Consider the following 10,971-nt stretch of genomic DNA (forward strand, 5'->3'; position numbering starts at 1 on the left):
CGGCCGAGACCCTCGAAGGCTCCCCTTAAGTCCCGCGCTGGAGCCCTGCGTGCGACGCGCCCGCTCTCGCCCGGGGACCGGTGCTTCTCCGGGAGTCCTGCGGGAGGCTGCTCGCTGCTGGGCCCCTTCCGGGCTGCTGGCCAGAAGAAAGTGTCGCTTCTCCCCTCGACTCTCCGGGGTGCCTCGAGTCTCCAGAAAAGCCCGGCCTCGCTGTCCCCTGCCTGTTCTTCTCCCTGCCCCGGCGGCGCCAGGAGCTGGGGACTGCGGAGCCCCGGCTGCACCTCTCGGCGGGGTGACCGGGACTCGCTGTTCCGCGCGTCCTTCTCTCGAGACTCCGAGCCCGCGGCGGCGGCGGCGGCGCTGGCGGCGCCGGCTGCGTTCCTCTCCCGGTTGCCCGGGCCCTCCTCCGGGCCCCGGGCGAACTTGGGCAGCGGCCGCCCGACGCTGGCGCGGCTCGGCTTCGAGCACCTGCTCCTCGGCTCGCTGGCCCCACGGCTCCGGGCGGGCGGGGCGGCGGCGGCGAGCGCTGTGCGCTCCTGGAGACGCGGTGCTGACGCGCCCGGCTCCTCCTCGCTGCATTTTAATTCCTGGCCACTGTGGCCGCTGCACACCGAGCGGGAAGCCTCTTGCTGGAGCTGGCCCGGTGGTGGTGGGGTGCACTGCACAGATGTGCCGGGTGTGCGGGCTCGTGGGAGAGGTGTGGGGCAGAGCCGTTGTGTTTATGCGGGGCCGTGTGTGAGAGCACTTCGGAGCGGGAGACGGGCCGTACGGAGTGAGCCGCTGTGTAGTGTGGGCCTGTGCGCAAGTACACAGTGTGTGTGGCGAGGGGAGTCCTGCGCCCAGTACGGGGAGTGTGAACGGGTATTTCTGCCCATCTCCTGCATGTGAGCTCGTTTGCAGCCGATGAACTGTGGTTAAATGAGTGTCTAGGACAGCGTGTCTGTGACGGTGTGTGTGTGTGTGTGTGTGTGTGTGTGTGTGTGTGTGTGTCCGGGCGCTTAGTGGGTGGTGGGTATGAATGGGTGTGTTGATGGGTGTGCTGATGCATAGCAAGGTTTCTGGGTGTGCTGTGTGCGGTGCCGTGCTGTGTGTTGAGGTGTGGAAGTGGTGACTGGGCCTCTGGCAAGATGGGCTCTGCCTCTCACGAGCTTCCCAGGGGTGCTCCCCCCCACCCCCCACCACTGGGCTGGGAGCCCTCAGCCAGCACAGCTCTCCCAGGAGGGCAGGAGGGAGGAGTGTCACTTCCCAGGACAGGAGGCTCCATCTCTGCCATTCTCACACCTGGGATCCTGCAGCCAGTTGGCTGACGTCGCCCTTCCCTCCTGGGAAGGCTCAGGGCTTCCACCAACCCCTGGGAACCTTTGGACGTTTTTATTTAGCCTTGAAGCATACAGTGCAGTTGTAACTTCACTTCACAGGTGAGACTGGCAGGCCAAGGACTTGGCCAAGGTAATACAGCCTGCAAGTGGTGGGTTGGGATTCTGCACCCAGGTCCCCAAAGCCCTAGCTGTTTGTACTGCACCCCACGGCCTTACGGTTTGCACTCTCTGGGCCAGGTGCCTTGAGCACAGGGCTGGAATCCTGCTTCTGCAACTACCTGGCAATGTGTGGTGCGCAGTGGGTCTCCACCCATACCTCAGATTGACCCCCTGAGGCCTCCCTGGGAGAGCTGACACTTCAGCCCCGTTACTCCATGGGATAAAGGAGTTTTCCAGACATTTTCCAGAGAGTGGATTTTGATAGGGGTTGTGGGATGGGGTGAAAGGATCCCAAAGGTAGCAGGGCACTTAGTGAAGTTGGGGATTTTGGGGTTTGGGTCTGGAGAGGAATCTCACCCACTTTGTGATGACTTATTAAGGGTGCTCCCTGCAGATGTGTTGAATTAGCCTCCGAGTATCTGAACGGTGCAGTGCTAGGCTGGTTTTCCCTCCTCAGTGACCTGGGGGGGTTGCACATCCTGTTGGCCTGGTAACTCCCTGCATCTGGTCTCTGGGGAAGAGGATATCTGAGCCCCAGTCAACTTCACTCACCCACACACATATTTGCACACACACACACACACACATGCACCTACCGCACACACACCTGGAGGCCCTTCTCATTCACCAGCGGAAAAAGCTAGTGAAGTGGGTTTTGCTGAATTTCTGTTTTGGATTTGGTTCCTTGGAGCTGTCTGTTACTGGCTTTGGGGTGGGGGGAAGGTTCTGAATCTGCCAGTTTTGTGGGGCTTCAAACAGAGCCTGGTCCTGGAGGTCCTGCGGGTTGCTGCAGTGACACACGTCCCAGCTAAGGTGGGGCCACCTTGTGAGCACAGTGCAGTTGCTAAAGCAGCAGCCGGGGGGTATTGTAACACATCAGACTGTATTATAATAAATAACATTTTCCTGAGTCCTAATTCTAGGCTGGCACAGAGTTAGAGAAACCTTTAGGACGTTTTATGTTTCTGATATGTTCAGCTGCTGGGGGCTTTTCCTTTCCTGGCAGTTTCCCCTTTGAAATGTACACATGCTACTTTTTGCTTGCCCGAATATCTTCTGTGTCATGGGTTTTCCCGTTAATTCTCCAGATGGATTGCTTTTCCAGAGAGAGAAGAGACATCCCGCATAGGCTCCCGGGGTCTTGACACAGAAATCCAGAGGTAGACACAGGGATGGCTGGTGACCTTAAGCAAGGATCAATGGCTCTCTCCCTGGCACACATATGCAGTGAGCTCCCTACCCCCCACACCCTCCTGGACCAATGCTTCCACCGGCTGGGCAAAGTCTACTCTTTCTTCAAACCAGCTTAAGCATCGCCTCCTAGGAAATTGGATCCATCATAGCCCTTGGGGGAGACCTTGTCACTGTGTGTGTCCAGGTTTTTCTTCTGGACGTGAGCCCTTTGAGGACAGGAACTACACCTCATTCATGTTTGTGTCCCTACCTCTTAGTTAGTGCCTAGCACATTGAGGAAACACACCAAGACAGGGAGAGGGGAAAGGAACTAGAATTTCTTGAGTATTTCTGTATGCCACGCATTGCACTGGGCATGTAAACATATTTAATTTCTCAGTCCAACCCTGCAAGGGAGGGGTTTTTGTCCTCTTTTTTACATTTGTGAGCCAAGGGCTCAGAAAGCAGGAATTGAACTAAGCTCTAACTCATTCTTAAGATTTTTCCCTTTCCACCATTCTGCTTGCAAAAGTAGAACAATAAATAATAATAAACATGTAATAAAATATGAGGTGCCTGGGTGGCTCAGTTGGTTAAGCGTTCAGCTCTTGACCTAGGCTCAGGTCATGATCTCATAGTTCTTGGGTTCGAGCCCCGCGTCGGACTGTGCATTGACAGTGCAGAGCCTGCTTGGGATTCTCTCTCTCTTCCTCTCTCTGCCCCTCCCTGCTCTCCCCTCTCCCCAAATAAATAAATCAACTTAAAAAATAAAATAAATACAGGACTTCTTAAGCACTAGGGCCTGTTCTAAGTTACTCACACTGAAAACCAGGGTTCTAAGTGTTTAATCCTCAAAATAATCGTATGAGGTAAACACTATGACTTTCTCTACTTCAAAGAAGTGGAATCCTCGCCACAGAGAGGTTGAGCTACTCACCCTAAGCCACACAACTACTAAGCTGCAGGACAGCCTCTGAATCCAGGCAGTCTAGCTCCATCCCCCATGCTCTCAACCCCTACCCCTTACGTCTCTGCCCTCATAGCTACATTGAATGACAGCGCATGTGAATTAGCTCTCCCGTCCTGGCAAGCTCGCTTGGCCAGATAAACACACGAGGCAGCGCACAAGCTGACCCACATAACCTTTCCACCAAGAAATTAGAATTTAGCATTGTGATTTCCCAATAATAAGCTTTTAAGGAAAGCTCCCTTTTCTTGTCTATCTCTGAAACATCTGTTGCTCTACACCTGGCATCCTGGCTGTCTCTCCTGCATGATGTTTCTCTGCTGGCCAGCCAGCCCTCATTCTGCTGTGCGGCTACCACCATAATTACATGCTCTTTCTCCCATCAGATGAGTTTGTTGGGAGGGGGAGGTCAATTTAGGCTAATGTGACTTTCTGTTTTTATAACCCACTGTTTGGAGCCAACACTCTCGTTGGCTTGATCTGGCTTCACGGGAGCCCCCGGTGTTCCTGTTTACCCCTCGTCTCTGCTACTCAGGGGCTCGGCCTTGGAAAGTGTCTTGAGGGGCCACCTACCCCTCAGGGTAGGCGCAAAGGGGAACTCTTCAAAATACTTTTTGGAACCAGAGTACGCTGATGCCGAAAGGGGTTCCAGCAGTCTGCCTGCCTAGCAACCTCTTCAAGGTCAGTCTTTTCTTCTCAGGGGAAACGTTACCAGTCATCGAAACCATTTATCCTGTATTTTCTGCCCTTGAAGTGGGATCTTGGAGGTCAACGTCCTTGACAAGTGACCACCCAGCCCTGCAGAGCGTGAGTCCACCAAGCCCTTTACCCTGGACCTGGTCCTCCCAGACCCCAATCTTCCTTCTGTTGGCTGTGGGTTCTTATTTGCCATCTTACCTCTGGGCTTTAGTGTAGGTGGTGGGTGGCGAGAGAAGACAGTAACAATGGGTTCTGGGTATCCCTGCTTAGAGTGCCGAGTGCACTTTCTTTTAGGACTCCACTGCTCATGGTAACTAATCAATACGATTTGTAGCACTAGAGGTCACTGATCTTATGGGGGCAGGTGGGCTTTTGTGGGTTGGCCTGTGCACCCAAATCTCTTTTTTCTCTTTCTCTTGTTTTCCATCTCTGTACTGCCCTTGGCTCTCTGTCACTCTGCCTCCCTCTCCCTCCCCTTTCTCTTTTCTCCTTTTCTTTCTTTTCTCCCAACCTCTGCCTGAAGCCTAGTGGTGCTATCTTATACCTCCTTAGCTCAACTACTGGTGGCCTCTGAGGTCATCATAGAGGTGGCTGTAGAGTCACAGGACCTGAGCAAATGTCCAGTGGTCATGATAAGGATTCCTGCACTGGTGGACAGAGCAAGGAGGACTTCTCCATTGTGGTTCTTAGCCTATTGCACAATCATTGGTCCTCCCTCCTGCCTCCCCCCGACCTTGGGGCTGGCATTGGAGTTGCTCATCCATATTACCTTTCCACGTGCCTTGGCATCTCTACTGCTTTTCCTTCTCACTGCATGGCCTTCTTGTGTTACACTTGACCTCTCCTAGTTCCCTCTTTTTCTGGGCCCTTTCTTAGACTCACCAGACATCCATCTATCTATTGATCTATCCATCTATCTATCATTTATTTATCTTGCCCTCTTGGCCATCCTCATTTTACTGGAATTCAAACTCTCAGCTGTCCACCCTTCACCAGCACTAAATCCCAGGGCTCAGAGAGCCCACAACCACCAGAGAAAGATCACGGGGCTGGAAGGACAGGCCCAGAGGAGAGAGCGGGGAGGCTCGTGCTCTGCAGGGCTGGAGGGAGCTCTACTGAAGCACAATGCTCCAAATTGAATGGCAAATCCTGAGAGCTGGGAGCTGGATATTAAATCTAATTGGACCCCTTCACTCTCACAGGGGGAGGAAGCCGAGGTCCAGAGGGGGGCGGGGGGGAGGCTTGGTATAAATCATTCAGATACTGAACCAGAATCCAAATTCCAACTTCTGGCTCACTCTCTGCTCACCCTATGAAATAACTTTTTAAAAATCCATTTTGAAATCAGTAATGTATTCACATGGTTTGAAAAAGACAGAAGAATAAAGAATCTGGTTAGAAAGTCTGTCTACCCCTTCCCCTCCCCCAGCCACCCATTTTCCCTGGAGGCAACTAATGCTATCAATTTGTTGTATAATCTATTAGCAATACTTAGTGAATGTACATATGTGTGTTTAGTCTCCATATGTCCCCCTTTTCTTACATGAATGCTTGCATTCTGTGAATACCATTTACTAGAGTAATTGTAGTCCATGCTTTTCACACTTCCCACCCCCCTTACTTCCCTGTATTTTCAGTTGTTTTATGGTTGCCTCCCTCTTCTGTTATTTCCCCCAACTTCTCATTTCACATTGTCCTGCTCTCCCATCCAACAAGGACAGAGGGTCCTATGACAAGGTGGTACACAGAGCTTGTCATTTTATTATCAGATTTTTCATTAACTCTTTGCTAGAAACACTGATGGCTGGAAGCTCTTGTGGAGATAATTTCAAACAGCAGGCAATGCAAAGATATATACCTTTGCCTCTGAAGAATATTACAAAATGTATTCACATAGGATTTCATTTCCTGGTCATATTCTACTTAGACTAATTATAACACACACACACACACACACACACACACACACACACAGGGTGCCCTGAGCACACAGATCTGGTTAGTTTGGAGAGGTGGTCGAAAGATGCATTGGTTGGCAGAGAAAGCCAGTTTGGGATTCAGAAGTTTCTGTGATTAATACAGAGTGAGTAAAACATACCACAGAGAGAACCATAGGGTGTCAATGCCTCATGATCTTAATGACCATGTAGTTACATTTAGAAGAGGAAATTGATGTACAGAGTTTAGTAACTTGTCCCTGGTCACTGGGAAGTTGATCTGATGATAGGGATGATCGTGGTGATTATGATGATGATGGTGTTGATGGTGGTGATGATGGTGATGGCAATGATATGGTGATGGTGATATTTGATAGTTCACATTGATTGAACACTAACTATGTGTCAGGTACTGTGTTTAGTGAACATGCATTAGCTCACACAATCCTCAGAGCAATGCATGGGATATGTACCACCATTACAGCCACTCGACATAGGAGGAAACTGAGGCAAAGATTGGATAAGTGACTTGTCCAAACAGTGGCTAGACTCAAGCCCAGGTATTTGGGCTCTAGAGTACAAGGTCTTAATTAAGTTGGTTGTAATTAGTTGAAAGTGATAACTGTACAGGTATTTACTGAACACCTAGAGCATGTCATGAGCTGTCTTTGGCACTGGGAATGTGATGTCTATTCAGATTGGTCCCTGCCTCAGCTTACAGTCTAGTGGACGATGTGGGTAAAACATAGATAATTTTCTTTTTTTTTTTAATTTTTTTAACCTTTATTTATTTTTGAGACAGAGAGAGACAGAGCATGAACAGGGGAGGGGCAGAGAGAGAGAGGGAGACACAGAATCGAAAGCAGGCTCCAGGCTCTGAGCCATCAGCCCAGAGCCTGACACGGGGCTCGAACTCATGGACCGCGAGATCATGACCTGAGCTGAAGTCGGATGCTTAACCGACTGAGCCACCCAGGCGCCCCAAACATAGATAATTTTCAAAGCATGATAAATGCTGTCCCAGAGGTGATCACAGAGTATTGAGGGGGTCCAGATTTTCCCTCAATTGGTCTGAGCAGTCTCACTACAACCTTCCCTGTCTTCCACTTAATTTCTCTATTTTTTTTTCATATTCTCACCCCATTTCATGGAGAACTTTGTGACTCTACCCCAGGAATGAATCTCAGAGCCAGAATCTCAGGCCAGAGGCCCTACTAGCACAGCCTCTTGCTGAGGCTGCCTTGACCCATGATACCCACGGTGTCCACACCCACGTCCTCCTCCTGACGTGGGTTTTTGTGTCCCCAGTGATGTCTTGTTGACTGGGGACATTCACTTCCTAAGCTCAGGCCACCTCAATAATCAGTCTTTTCCCCCAGCATTTCTTACCTATCATTGGCTTATTCTGGGTTTAAGCTTGAATAATTGGGCCTTGGTTGTGACACTGGCCATAAAGTGGGCACAGCAATGGAGGCTTGCACACTTTTCTACCCAATTTCCCCTCCCATACACATAACAAAACTCTCATTAAAATAGTTCAGCGTAATAACCTTCTCTAGTAGTTACCATCCACTCATATTATAAAATGCATGCAGTTAAAAATAGGACTTAATGAAATATAAAACCCCAGGTACAATTAGGCATTTTATTCACAATTCCTTGACTATCTCCTTAACTGTTCTTGGCTGTGACTTAATCCTACCCTGGCTCTCACCTCCCCTTTAGGGAGCACTAAGGAACCAACCCTGAATCTGTCTTGCAGACAGACCTTCTGCAGTGACTCAGATTTAAGGCCAGGTTGATTTGTCAAAAGCCTCCATCTAGGCTGCTTTTCCTCCCAGCCACAGCTTTCCTCTGACTCAGCCATTAGCGCTGTGTTTACTCACTCTCCCTTATAAATGACCTGGCCAAAACACTACCTTGGGTTTCTCTACTTCCAGTTTATCTTGTCTGTCCACCCACCAGAGGAGCAGAAAGGAAAGGATTTAAGTACATTATTTGCAGAGGTGCGGATCCGTGTGATTATCTACACGGAAGACAGGAAGAGAAGGGCAGGACAGGGAAGGTGGGATAAAGCAATGGGAGAGGAGGGAAAGGGAGGAGAGTGGAGAGGAAGAAGATGAAGGAGGAGAGGAGAGGAAAATTACGCAGAGTACTTACCACCTATTATTATGTGCACCATGTAATGATTGTTCATTATGACTCTCCCAGATGGATAATATTCCCATTTTATGGATGGGGACATAGAAGCCTTTTCTTTCCGATCTCATTCTCTCTGTTGCTAGTTTAAGCACAGCTTAAGCCACAGTAACAGGCCGAATCACATAATACAAACATTCGCTGAGCTGGATGTCAGGCACTGGGTAAAGCCTCATTTTCCAGATGATGAAAATGAAGCTCAGAGAGGTGAAGTCACTTGCCTGGAGTCACACAGAGTATGTCACACAGTGCAAGAGCCAGGATTCCCACCCAGGTTTGACTCCAATGTGCTGGCAATTATTAGAAAGGCAGGAAGTTGGGAGTTTAGAAGGGGAAAAAACCAAAGTGGGTAGTAGCATAATTCAGAGTTTGGCAAAAGTCTTTGGGGAGATGAAGTGAAAACAGAAGCTAGGTTCTTAGTATCTGCTGTGCATCTGGAGCTATGCTCTTCCCAGCTTCCATGATACCACCCCAGGCGGAGCTAAAACTATACAAGCCTAGTGGTTGGCAAAGGTGTAGGGTGCCAGGCTGAGAAGGCCGCACAAAAGATTTCCTCTCTCAACATCCAAATGACCTTACATGTTAAGAGCCACCACATGGCCACAAAGTAGGAACTCAACTTTACAAACCATGGGTTTTCAGTCTGTCTGTTTCCTTCCCTCCTTCCCTTCCTTCTTTCTTCCTTCCCTCCCTCCCTCCCTCCTCTCTCCCTCCTTCCCTTTTTTCCTCCCTCTTTCTGTTTCTGTCCTTCCTTCCTTCCTTCCTTCCTTCCTTCCTTCCAGACCCCAGCCTTGCTTTCTCCTTTCTAATCAATACTTCTTTAGCCCAACAGTGTTTAAGTTAACTCATTTTGTATTTCTCAGCAGCCTACAACACTAACCCATAACATTAGATTCAAAACAGTTTCCCGAAAGTGCTTGGAGTTATAAAGGCAAGTTCATAAACTTCATGTGTAATAAGAGCCATGAAACAGTCCATACTCTTTCATCTGGCAATCCCACACCCCAGTAGGTTCCCTAAGGAAATAACCCAAAAGTAAGGAAAAAGCACAAAGGTATTCACAGTGAGGCTTTTCATGATAGAAAAAAAACCCAAACAAACAAAAGTAAAAACAGTTCATATGCCCAACAGTAAGGGGAAGGGCCAAACAAATTATGGTGACACTGTCATTGGAAAGTGATGTCATTAAGAACAAAGACAAGGTAGGACAAGGATGCCAATGTGTTGAGTTGGATGTGAAATAGCACAGAGTTAACAAGGTCTGAGCATACGGGGCACACCCACCCGTTCACCTCTTTAGGGAAACATCTCTTCCCACACAAACAATGGTCAGAGGGGAAGGAGGAGAGACAGGGTTTACTAACAAATAGGTTCTTTTGGTAAAGTTACGCCGATTTTAGACAAACTAAACTCCAGCAAACTTGCCAGAGCTAAGCTTGGAAAGAAGGCACATTGGTAGCAGAAGGTTTTCTGTCTCTATAAAGTGGTACCACTGGGTCATGGGCACTGCAGCCCCAGACCTCTTGGCTAAGCTCACCTCTCCACCCTGGCAACGCCCACCAATCAGTGAAAGTGAGCTACCCAGGCAGCCCTGAGGTGGCTGGCTACAATCACCCTGCGTCACGCCCAGCCTGGTATGTTCCTCTTGGCTCCTTACTCCTGGATCCCCCTGAGTCTGTATTATCAGGCTCCTCCTCCGGGACCTCCACTTTAGTCTCAATCCCAGCAACGCCGCACATGATAGATGCTCTGTGACCAAACAGTGACCCGTAATAAAAACTGTGCCAGAAGCGAAACTGTCCCCAATAAAGGAGGGTCTTTGGGTGGGGATGGCCTTGGAGGTGATGCTTCCCTTGTGTCCTTTCTGCTTGCTGTGTCTCGTCATCTGTTCCCAGTCTCTGTCTGCAGACCTTACTCTGACTTGTGATTAAATTCTTGGCTGGACGACTGGGTTTGGTGCATTTGACCCTGGCTGGATCTGGACAGCGTGAAGGGCCTGAGCATTTTCCCCCAACTTACAATCATGCTTCCATCTTTAACTATGGTTGGAAATCTGCTTGGTCTCAACAGCCATAATACTCTAGTTTCTAGGTTAGAGGCAGCGCAGGGAGATAAGGAAGAATAATTTGAGCAGTCGCAGCAGTGACAATGCCTGTCACAAAACTCATAATAATAATCATAATAATAGCCTTAATTAATTGAGGCTAGCAATGTGGTAGACCTGGTGCTGGGGACTTTGCATGCATTATCTCACTTAATCCCCACCGTAACCTGAGCGAAGTACAGAGACATTATCATTTCTATTTGTGCCAAGGAGGAATCTGTGGCTGAGAAATAGCAAGTGAATTATTGAAGGTCAAAACCAAGTTTTGCTGATGTCAAATCCTCTCTCTCCCTGGTAACGGCCCCCCCCCCGCCCCCCCGCCCCCTCCCCCCTGCCCCCTCCCCTCCATCCCCCTCCCCCCCCCCCCGTTCTCCCCCCCCCCCCCCGCCCCCCGCACCGCCGCCATTGTACTCT

Source organism: Panthera tigris, chromosome E1 (genome assembly GCF_018350195.1).
Source record: "Panthera tigris isolate Pti1 chromosome E1, P.tigris_Pti1_mat1.1, whole genome shotgun sequence".
NCBI lineage: Eukaryota > Metazoa > Chordata > Mammalia > Carnivora > Felidae > Panthera > Panthera tigris.